The 12057-nt window shown below is 38.2% G+C and overlaps 1 pseudogene; it reads left to right on the top strand.

Annotated features, from left to right (window-relative positions):
- The first annotated feature begins 169 nt into the window (after positions 1 to 169).
- On the top strand, positions 170 to 10914 carry LOC119780556 (annotated as a pseudogene).
- Positions 10915 to 12057: the final 1143 nt, after the last annotated feature.

The raw sequence follows: 12057 nt of genomic DNA, 5'->3' as shown, positions 1-12057 counted from the left end.
TAACAGCTTGAGCAGCCTGCTGGTTTATATACTCTCTTACAATGCATTGATGCACTGCAGTATACTCTTTTTTTTTTTTTTTTACTATAAATCTTAATTTAACGCATGTCCTGAATGTCTTCTCTTCTTTTACAGGAACAGTAATTCTTCAGAGATTGAGGACATCTCCAAAAGTGATCTAGTTTGTCCAGGTCCTCCTAAAATCTATCAGTTGAAAACAAAGAAAGAGAAGATTAAATCTCTGACCAAAGTAACTGTTGGAGAAAAAAATGAGAACAAACTAAAAACCATCTTGCTTGTTGGTGAAACAGGAGCTGGAAAATCTAATCTAGTCAATGCTTTGTTCAACTACGCTGTGGGTGTAAAATTTGAGGATGAGATCTGGTTTCAGATAGTTGAGGAGGAAGAGGTCAGAAGTCAGGCAGGAAGTCGGACATCAGATGTAATCGTCTATCAGATATATGATTCTGAGGACCAAACTCTGCCATTCTCTCTGACCATCATTGATACTCCTGGATATGGAGATGCAGGGTTGAAACAACAATTACTGGAATTATTCCAATCAGATGATGGAATCCATGAAGTTCATGCAGTAGGTCTGGTCATTGATGAGGGGGGTAATGTAGTCAGTGACCAACTGAAGAACATCTATGATTTCATTTTGTCCCAGTTTGGAAAAGATGTGGAGAAAAACATTGTAGCTCTCCTGACAAACTCAAATGGAAAACAACCTAGAAAGATTCTTCAGGCTCTTGAAGCTGCAAACATCAAATGTGCCAAAAATGTTAAAAATCAGACAGTTTATTTCCAGTTTGATAACTGCCAGGATGAAGAAAGAACAGAAGATTCAGAATTATCAATAGAAAATGCCTGGAGAGTAACAGAAAGAGGAATGAAACAGCTCAAAACATTTCTGGAAAAATCTTCACCTCAGCAGAAGAAGGTAATGTTGAAAGCACAGAAAGATCAGATCAGACTGACGGCCTGCATCCAAAACCTGCAGGAGAGAATAAAGTTTATGGAGTTAAAACTTAGAGATGTTAGAATGACTGAAGAGGCTCTTTGTAACAGAAAACAGAAGTGGAAAAATTATAGGAAGACAAAGGTAACTATTCCAGAGACCTATAAAGATGCAGAGCCTCTTACAGATAAGAGATTTGGTTTTGAAACAGCTTTCTGCTGTTTTTCCTGTCAGGAGAACTGTCACTATCCTGGCTGTATGACCGCCTTAGATTGTCAACAGTGTGAGGTGATGATAAATGGAGAATGTACCTCATGTACCAACAAGTGTTCTGCAGGAGAACATGGGGAAAAAAACTGGCGATTTGTGATCAGGACCCAGAAAGTTCTGAAAAATAAAGACGAACTACAACAACTATATAAAGGGGAACAGAGAATAGAAGAGAAAAATCTTTTAGAGAGACTTCAAACTAAGAAAACAGAACTGACAGCAGAGAAGAGACGACTGATAAATGAAGCATACAGGCTTTTCATGAAACTGTATGAGTTAGCTAAGAATGATGATTCGAATGATGACTCAGCATCAACTTGTGTAATTTTGGACTACCTTATCAAGAAGATGAAGGGACAATGGGATGAAGAAACGCTGCAGCAACTGGAGGAAATAAACAGTAGAATGGATCAAGGAACCAGAACATCGCTACAATACAGGTACAGTTAGTTTCTGAATGGAAATTAAAACTCTTATAAATGGTGCTGTTAAGTTACAAAAACAGTTCAACCTTTCAATAATATAAAGCAGAGGTTTTTTCTATGTCATAGCTCCCCAGTCATTGGCTTCTAGCCACAGATCACCTCTGGGAGCCCACAGACAATGCTACACAATATGGAAGAAAATACTTTTAGAATATTTTCATTACTTACACTTCCTATCTTATACTACTACATTTATTTAGTGTTATAATAATACCTACGGCCATTTGACAATTCTTTGATATTCCCACTGAATAATAATCCTTTCAACAAACTGTTGATGGTGAAAACAACAGAACAAACCTCAAACACTTAAACCTCTCGCCTAAGTCTGTATATAGTGTGAGGGCTGGGCTTCATGTCTGCCTGTGAAATATGCAAAGATGATTTATGAGGCTTATGAGTTTATGAGGTTTGAGTTTTTGAAGAAGCAGAGCACAAGTTTACTACTTAGAAGGAGACAGTCTCCAAACCTCAGACCAGCTGAGTAGTTGTAATTACACAAAGCTACCACTAGAGAGAGGCAGAATCTTGTTCAGTGAATCTATGTCAAGTGAAATGCACTGAGTCCAGCTTGAAACGTGACAAAACTCTAACTATAAGCTTCATCAGAAAGTTCCATCTTACATCTTCTGATGTAAAATGGAGCTTGGCAATTTAAGGCTTTATATGTGAGAAGGAGGATTTTAAATTCTATTCTGGATTTAACAGGAAGCCAATGAAGAGAAGCCAGGATAGGAGAGATATGATCTCTCTTTTTCATTTTCATCAGAACTCTGGCTGCAGCATTTTGTATCAGCTGAAGGCTTTTAACTACAGCTTGTGGACTTCCTGATAGTAAAGAATTACAATAGTCCAGCCTTAACAGTAGTAACAAATGCATGGACTAGTTTCTTAGCATCACTCCTGGACAGGAGATTTCTATTTTTTGCAATATTACGCAGATGAAAGAAGGAAATTATAGAAACCTCTTTGATATGGGATTTAAATGACACGTCCTGATCAAAAATAACACCAAGATTTTTTCCTTTATTTTCTAAGCTCAATTTAATCCCATCCAAATGAAGTGACTGACTAATCAGCTTCTTTTTAATGGACTCGGGTCCAAAGACTATTACTACTACTACATGTTTTGTCTGCATTCAGGAGCAGGAAGAGTTGCTAAAGCAAATTGTCTAGGCAAAATGCTGATGAAGGTTCTCAGTCATCCAGGTCATAGTCATTCCGTAAAAATTCAAAAAATATCCACTGGACTTGGTTTCCAAGATTTGAAGACGTTTCTCCACCTCTCCAGGAAGCTTTCTCAATTCAAATTGAGAAAGCTTCCTGGAGAGGTGGCGAAAATCTTGGAAACCAAGTCCAGTGAATATTTTTTGAATTTTTACGGGATGTCTAGGCAAAATATTCAAGGTGTGAAGGGTCCAATCAGTTTTTGTGAAAAAACTGTTTTTCTGTCGCATATCCTCAAAAGAAAATTTAGAGTAAGACTGCAAAAACTGATCTAAAATAGTTAAAATATTCTTGAAATAAGTGCATCTGCCTTTAATTGATCAGGTAAGTAGGCTGATCTGCCAGAGGTATTAATATCTATGCTCTTGAAATTAGAAAATATGCCCTTGAAATAAGATAATAGATACTGTATTTCTCTTATCTCAAACATAATTGATCTTATTCCATCTGCAAATTGTCTTACCTTCTTTAATAAAGGGGAGATACACTTACTTAAAAAAATAGTTTACTTGTACTTTAATTTTTGCTGTTTTTTTTTCAGTACAGTGGCCATAACAGATTTGTTCTGACTCCTGAAGGAGGCGGTCAAATTTTCCTGCTGCTCTGCTCTATCCCTGCATTGCTGTGTCTTGTCTTTTCTTAGCCCTCACTTCATAGCACCCAAATTCAAACTTTGAATCTGGTCAGCTGATCTCTCAATGCAATTGATAAAATTTTCTCAACTAGAGAACAGGGAAAGGGGGACCCTTTCTGTCCTGCCGGCACATACTTTGTGGGATACACCATGGTTTCCTTGAAGGCTTGGAGTATGATGTGTTTTACAGTGTTGTCAGTGGAGGATGTCGAAGTTGCATGGATTTCTCCTGTTTGGAGGATATCTGATGTATCTACAATTACAGAGGATGTTGGCGGCAATTTGGGCATCAATCAGGCTGCCGGCAGCGGCTGACACACTCACAAAGGCTGTGAACGAGCAGGACCGTGAGCTGAGCCGTATGCTGGATGCGATTGAACGCAGGCTGGCTGTGGTGGTTAAACTCAAAGGTGGAACAATATCTTTTTAAAGATCTATGAATGTAGAACCCAAAATTCAAAACAAGACAGGCAGTGGGAAAGTTCAAAATGTATTTATTTAAAAGTTTATTTAAAGTTTATTTAAAACATATAGGAGCGTGGTGCTGCTCGTCACCTACTGGGCAGATCCCTGCAGAGAATAGGAGATACAGGTCAGAGACTTGTTTGTCAGGCTGATCATGGCTAGGACCCAAAGTCACTGACCTGATTCAAAGTTCAGTCCGATCCTGGAGGAAATCAAATCCAACAGTGTCTTTGAGGGAGAAATCCAAAGCCGGAATCAGAAGACAGGTCCAGGTTCAGAAGCCGGTAGAATCCAGGAATCAGTCCAGAACCAATCTGAACAAACAGAGCAGACAGGGGCAAGGCAAAACTCAGGATCCACAGGGCAGAAACAGCTCACAATCAGGAAAACAGAACAGACTTGAGAAAGCTAGAGTTAATTTCCCCAAACTCCTCAAATAACCAGGCGCTGATGGTAGGCAAGGAAACAACATAAATAGCAGAAGGATCAAGTGAAAATGATTGGCATTAATCAGCTGCTGGACCAATAGGACAGGTGAACAGGAGCAAAGGAAAAAAAACCAAACCATCAGTGCCAAGGTAATTACAATCTTGGATGTGCACACTCGCTTCAAGGCAGAAAAGCACAACAAATTAGGAATATTGGATTCTTTGTGTGGAGCTAGTAAGAAAAAACTTGAAAATTCCTGTGCAGCCTGCTCTCAAAACAAAAAGTGTTATTTTGGATTTGGCCTACCCCTTATCAAACCTCCCCTGGATGTTATGGCGGAAGGGCCCAGAACTGCTGGCTCACCCCATCTACCCTACCCACGAACATCTGTGGATGCGTCCAGAACTGTAGCGCCGGTTGATAAACTTCCATCTTATCAAGGACAATGGCCTGTGTACAGCGTACATGGACAATGGACGCATTCATCAAACATAAATTTTGCCTCCAATTTTTTCCCTCTGCTGAAACGTTTGTCTTGTGTTACATATGCTTTTTTGTGCTGAGTGTTTTTTTTTTTTTGATATCTCAAACTGTGAATGTCAAGGAAAAAGTGTGAAATATGCCTTTTTTACCCTCTCCCTTCCCAATGTGGCGCCTATCATTCCACAGGGATAAAGGCAGTGCTATAAGGGAGCCACCTCACGGTGGGGCCTTTGGCAGCCATAAGAATGCACCAACGTCAGCATTCTGCAGCATGCATGGTCTCAGTTAATTGTTCCCCCTACCCCAATGTATGTGATGTATATGATAAATGCATTACTGAAACTGAAATCTCAATTACAATGCAAATTGTTGTTGACAATAAAGAAATTGATTGACTGATTGATTGATTTAACAGAGGCATCAAACTGTACAGTTCCTAATTCCCACAAATGAGGGACTGTGGCCATGCATGCCACAGAACGCTGCTGTTTAGTGCAGTCTTTCAGCTGCCAGGCCCTCTTAAGAGCAATCTGCACAAAATTTTTCTATCAGCCTTTAAGTCTTTTTTCATTGGGCTCCACATGGCGAATCCGATATTCCGAATTTGATGAGCTTTTCTGCCTTGAGCGTGCACATCCAAGATATTATCCCATCTCACCTTTAAGTTTAACCATCGTAGCCAGCTTGCATTTAATCGCACCCACCATACGGCTCAGTTCAAGTCTTTCTCAAACACAGCCTTTGTGAGTCTGTCAACCGCTGCTGGCAGCCTGATCTATGCCCAAATTGCCGCCAACACCCTCTGTAATTGTAGCTACATAAGATATCCTCAAAATCCAAACAGAAGAAATCAGAATATCATAAACATCCATACGTCTTCCACAGCCTTGTTTGACAACATTATAAAATATAGAATTCTCCAACCTTTCCAGGAGTCCATGCTGTATCCCACAAAGTATTTATCTGCATGACAGGACGGGTCCCCTTTCCCTGTCTTCCAGTTGAGAAAGTTTGAGCATTTGCATTTGCATTAGCTGACCAGATCTAATTTTTGAATTTGGGTGATATGAAGAGAGGGCAAAGAAAAAAGACAAGACACCGCAAAGCAGGGACAAAGTTGCAGAGCAGCAGGAAAATGCAACCACCTCCTTCAAGATTGAGAAAGAAGAGCAGTTGAAACCGAAAACAACGGGAGAGTGGGGAGTGGGAAATAAAAAAAAGGAAATGGTTTTGTGATGTTACCAGAGGTTATGAGTTGCAAATGTTTTGTGTTTTTTATTGGTGAGGGAGTTAATTGCCATCTAGAGAAGTTACTTTGAGAGGTACTGTTAGAGCATGGGTGGGCAATTCCAGTTCCTAAGTTCTTGTATCCTGCAACTTTTAGATGTGCCTTTAGTTCAACACAACTGAATTAAGTAATTATATAATTTAGAGGACTGGTGGAGAGTAGGAAACAGGATGAATAGGTTGAGAATATTTGGTCCATCAGTTTTCCCCATACTTACGGACCCTGTGGACTACTTAAGAAGCCAAACGAGTCAACTTTCTTGTTTCATTTCTAATTTCTGGTCAATTAAGACTTGCATCAGGAGGCCACAGTGCAGTAGCTTTTATGGAGGTGAGGACATTGGTTTTAGGTTTTAAAACCATGTTAGAAATTGCCTTTTGTAGGCCAAACGTATCATGACAAAAAAATTCACTCTTATCATTATGAAACTTGGCAGCTATGTGATTTTATTATTTTTCCAGGTAGCATTGTCAGCACTGTTCTAACCCTCTGGCACAGCTACTGACTGTCAGTAAACATCACTAAAGGAGAAAGAAACCATTTCATCTATATGAAATAAGTATATTATGTATTCATGTGTACTATTGATGTGATATTAATCATTCCCTTTTTTCTTGGAATGGTCTTAGTTTTCCTGTCTCATAATTCATTTTGTGCAACGGATGTCAAAGGTATAAAAAATATACGCCTGTTGAAATTCTCATCATTTGGGTCATGGCAACCACAAAAAGAAATATACTGTGGTGAAATGCAGATGGACTTGTATCAGTACTGTATAGATGGTAGTAATAATTAATAATCGTGGTTGAAATTACATGGAAAGATATTTATACCCCTTAAAAAGATAATAAGATATAGTCAAACAAATCTTTTAGCATGTTGTGAGCTATTTGCTCTCTGCCTTCCTCTTACTGCGGCCACTTGCTTATTTTTTGGTCTTTTTTAGAAACCAAGTGGTGCTTAGCTGCTCTTAAAAATTAATTAAAGTTCCTTTGGTAATTTATTAGAAAAGGAAATAGGAAAAAAATATCCCAAATTTTGGATTCCCCCTCTAATACTTCCCTGGAAAACACCCCATATCCACCATATCCAAATTTCTACCTGACTTTATGAAATCACATTTTAGGTAGAATCGCAGACACAAAGACTCTACACATCTGTACACCTTTATTTTACAACACAAAATGTACTGAAAAAAAAAACTTATTTATATGTGAGATTTCACTTGGAAATATACTAGTATATTTCATTATGATACATAATATAGTTAAAAATATTTTTTTTGAATTTAAAAGTATGTAAATGTTATGACTTTTCTGCAGGATGGAAGTGACTTCATCTAATCAGGAGGCCTTGAGATCAGAAGGTGTTCAAATCCATCGTGGACCTCCTTCTATCTACCAGCTGATACCAAAGAAAGAGAGGATTGGAACTTTGACCAGAGTGACGGTTGGTGAGAAAGATGAGAACAAGAGCAATAAAACAATCTTATTTGTTGGCGAAACTGGGACAGGAAAGTCCACCTTGATCAACACTCTGTTCAATTATGTTGTGGGAGTGAAGTTTGAGGATGAAGTTTGGTTTCAGATTGTGGAAGAGGAGCAGAGAAGTCAAACAAAAAGTCAAACATCAGATGTGATCGTCTATCAGATTTTCGGTTATGAAGGCCAAAGTCTGCCGTTCTCTCTGACCATCATCGATACTCCTGGATATGGAAGCACCAGAGGATTTGAAGAAGATGTCTCTGTCAGCCGAAGATTGTTTGACTTGTTCAGATCAGAAGATGGAGTTCATGAGATAAATGCAGTGGGTCTGGTGATGAAGGCCAGTGATAACAGACTGAGTGACCGATTGATGTATGTCTTCAATTCAGTAATGTCTTTGTTTGGGAAAGACTTGGAGGAAAACATTGTAGCTCTGGTCACTCATTCTGATGGGAGACCACCTGAAAATGTACTAAAGGCCTTGGAAGATGCAAAAATTAAAAGTTCCAGAGATGAGAAGAATCAGCCTGTTCACTTCCTTTTTAATAATCAACAGATCAAACAGAGAAACAAAACAGAGAAAGATCAGGTTGGTTCAAAATACTCCTGGGACTTTACTAATGATGACATGGGTAGTTTGAGAGACTTTCTGACAAAAACCCAAACCTCAGCCTCTGAAAACAACCATAGAGGTTCTAAATGAACGGATCAGACTGGAGGCCTGCATCCAGAATGTGCAGGAGAGAATCAAGCTGACTGAACTAAAGCAGAATGAAATCAAACAGACTGAAGCAGAGTATACTAAACATGAAAAAGAGATGAAGGAGAACGAGAACTTTACTATAGAAGTTGATGAGGCCTACAAAGAAAAAGAAACAATCCATGGAGGAATGTGGGGTTTGGTGTTTTTAGAAGGGGCTGTCACCTGTTCTGTCTGTGAGGAGAACTGTCACTATCCAGGATGCACAATGGCCAGGAAACCTGGACACTGTACAGTCATAAGATGGGGTCGCTGCACAGTTTGTACCAACAAGTGTCCCGCATCAGATCATAAGAAAGAAAACTGGAGATATGTGATAAAGACCAGGAAAATTCAGAGGACCCTGGAGGATGTGAAGGAGAAATATGAAAAGAATAAAGCAGAATTTGAGACCAAGTTAAGTCTTTTGGAAAACCTGGCAAAGGAAACTTGCAAACTAAAAACATAGCAGTCATCACTGCTGGATGAGGCCTATAATCATGTTATCAAACTGGAGCAGATTGCCCTGAATGTTAACTCAGGTTACACTTTTGAATACCTGGACTTTCTGATAGAGAAGATGAAGGAAAAGGAGGATGAAGAAAAGCTTCAAGTGCTAGAGAAGCTGAAGATCAGGATGGAAAAAGAAACTGAGGGTCAAACCCAGTGGAAGGGTGTTATGAAAATGGATAAGGAAACTCTTACAGTTTAAGGAGTAGTTTATTATTTCATTTTGTCCATGGCACAAACATGATGTATGTATCATTCAGTTAAAAAATATTAAAAAAATAATGCTTTGTAAATATATTGAACTATAATTCACAATTCAGATATGAACTGATATATAGAATATCTGGGGTAATATAGACTTTCTGATGATAGATTATCAATGTATCATAATCCAAAATGAAAATTTTAACAGTTTTATGTCTTCATTATATTCCTTAGGTTCTAATTACTTTATAGCAGACTAGAACACAACATTTTTCCTTAATCAGAAAAAACAATACATATATTAGAGATATTAGAATTAACCTTTTTGGTTTTCTGATGTTTGAACATATGTTAGTCATTTACTTGGTATTGGAGTAAATTGGAACTGATATTAGATCTGTTTATTCTGATTGTCAGTATTTTGTCAGACTTCTGAAATTGTATGTAACTTATCTTTATATTTACCCAATTCTGTATTCTGAAGGTCTTCTCTACACTCTGAGGTCTGGAATGTCACCAGGTGACTATGAACCCATTCCAGCACAGGGTAAATGCAGACAAGAAATCCACTTATTCGCTGTGTCTCAATTAGCAGGCTGTGAATTGAGACGCAGCCATTATGTGTCAAAATTTTCTTCACCTAAAAAAAAAAAAAAAATGAATTAATGTTTTGCTTAAAAGAAGAGTGCTAGTTAGTTAGCACCCAGCTTCGGTTAATCCAGCTAGAAACCAACAATCAGGTTCTAAATCTGGGTGTAGTGATGGACTCAAACCAAAGACAGGAACAAAGTCGGCCTTTTATCCACTAAAGAACATATCCAGGATTAAAGGACTAATGTATCAGCAGGATGTTGAAAAATAATGAATTCATCTGTAGTAGAATTGATCACTGCAGCTGATCCAGAATGCTGCTACCTGCGTCCTCACTAGAGCAAAGAAAGTGGAGAACATCAGTCCAGTTCTTAAGTCCCTCTACATGCTCCCAGTATCTCAGAGTTCGTCATTAGTCTATATTAAAACCAAAATACATTACAGACTTGCTGTCCATGGATCAACCACCCAGACCTCTCAGGTCTTCTGACTTTAATCTGCTCTGCATACCCGGAACCAGAGCCAAATATGAAGAATCCACATTAATTTCTTATGCTCCACAAGTTTAGAATACATTCTTAGAAAACTGTAGAGGCGCTTAAAGACTCAGTTACTTTAAATTGAGATAAAAAAAAAAAAATTTGTCTGTTATTAGCAATTATTAGTTGAGTTTTCAGTCTAATTTTCATTCCATTTTATGAAGTATTTAATGTTTTTTATTTATAAAACTTTTTTAATTTCTTAGACTAAGAGACTGATACTGCAAAAGCTTAGTTGGACCCTTCGTATAATCGGCAGGACTAAAGCTGGATTAAAGATCATCTTCTACTGTAGATATTTTCGGGGAAAAAAAACTTTCCTTAGGTGTAAAAGTATTATTTTTATTTTTACCATCTTGACAGTTTATTTGTATTAGATGAGACTTAGATTTAACCATTGTTTGTTCATCTTCAAATATACATGCTGCAGCTGTTAGTCTCACTGTTGGGAAAGATGGGGGCTTTTAGATTATCATTTTAGTGGATTTAAAAAAAATATTTCAAGAAAAGTTCAATACATATTTAACATGTCTGTGCTTTTACAAATTAGATTATTTTAATTTCAAAACAGTTTTTTTGTTGCAAAAGCTGTGTTTGCTTGTTAACTTGGGATGCTTAATAAAAGAGCTATTTAAAAAGGTCTCAAAATGGCATAGTTTGATTTTGGGATGTCTGTGTATGTGAATTTTAAAAAGAGCCCAAGGTTGCATTTTATTTACAGAGTTGAGTTATAAACAACATAAATTTGCAGAATATTACACTCATTTTGAAAAGAAAAAAAGAAAAGAGAACTAGTTGATATCAATTGATTTAGGACATTTTGCAACCATCACAAGGATGGGGCAACAGGTGGTATCTGCAGTATCAACAGGTAATAATATTTAAATGCTATATGCAGTTAGCAGACCAATGCAAGTTAAATGTCATAAAAACAAAACAGAAACGGAGTGCCCATCACTGGCACTGTGGTTGAGAGAGAAACACAGGTACCACGACCACGATAATCTGACAGAAGATGATTGTCCATGCGAGTCACTTACCTAGTTTAACAATTCAGTCCATCTTCTCAGGTGAGGCAGGATAAGCTGATGCATTGCCAGCGCTGAGCCGTCCAGATTGTCCCTGATGCAGCAGCCCCAGTGAGCAGGCAGAAGACAGATCCCTGTCAGGGAAATGGTTCAGAACAAGTCCATCCTGAGATCCAAGAGTCCGTAGCCTGACCAGGGGTTCAAATCCAAACAGGAACAGACAAATCCAGGGTTCCAGGGAATTAAAACTGAGCAGCTCCCAAGCGCTTCGAGCCAAAATCCTAAGGGGTCAGCAGAGAAGAGCCGGGACACGACCAGGAGACAAAAACGAATACCCTCTCGACACGGAGGCCCCCAGTTTTCAGGACATGAGCCAGGGACTTAATTAAAATTGAAAAAAAAAAAAAAAATAACATGAATAACTAACACAAAAAACTAGGGGTATTGATCTGGCCCTTTTTTCAAACACACAGGCCACCACACCCCAATTAATGCAAACCCATTATCAAATTATCCAACCTAAATTACCATTGTGCTTTAATCTACATCTGTTAAGGGATGCAGTTCATCTTAAGTGAAGTAAAAATTATTCTTAAGTATAGCCTGAAAACTTATTGTGACATTTCTCCTTTGAGAAGATGTCATCTGACCAGAACCCAGAATATCATCAACAACAGTTTTAAGCTAATAAAATCACACAAAGTGAGAGTCAACACAGAC

This window comes from Cyprinodon tularosa, unplaced genomic scaffold (genome assembly GCF_016077235.1).
Source record: "Cyprinodon tularosa strain WSP-4 unplaced genomic scaffold, ASM1607723v1 ctg162, whole genome shotgun sequence".
Classification (NCBI taxonomy): Eukaryota; Metazoa; Chordata; class Actinopteri; order Cyprinodontiformes; family Cyprinodontidae; genus Cyprinodon; species Cyprinodon tularosa.
The sequence above is the reverse complement of the archived record's forward strand: the minus strand, read 5'-3'. Positions and strand labels throughout refer to the sequence as shown.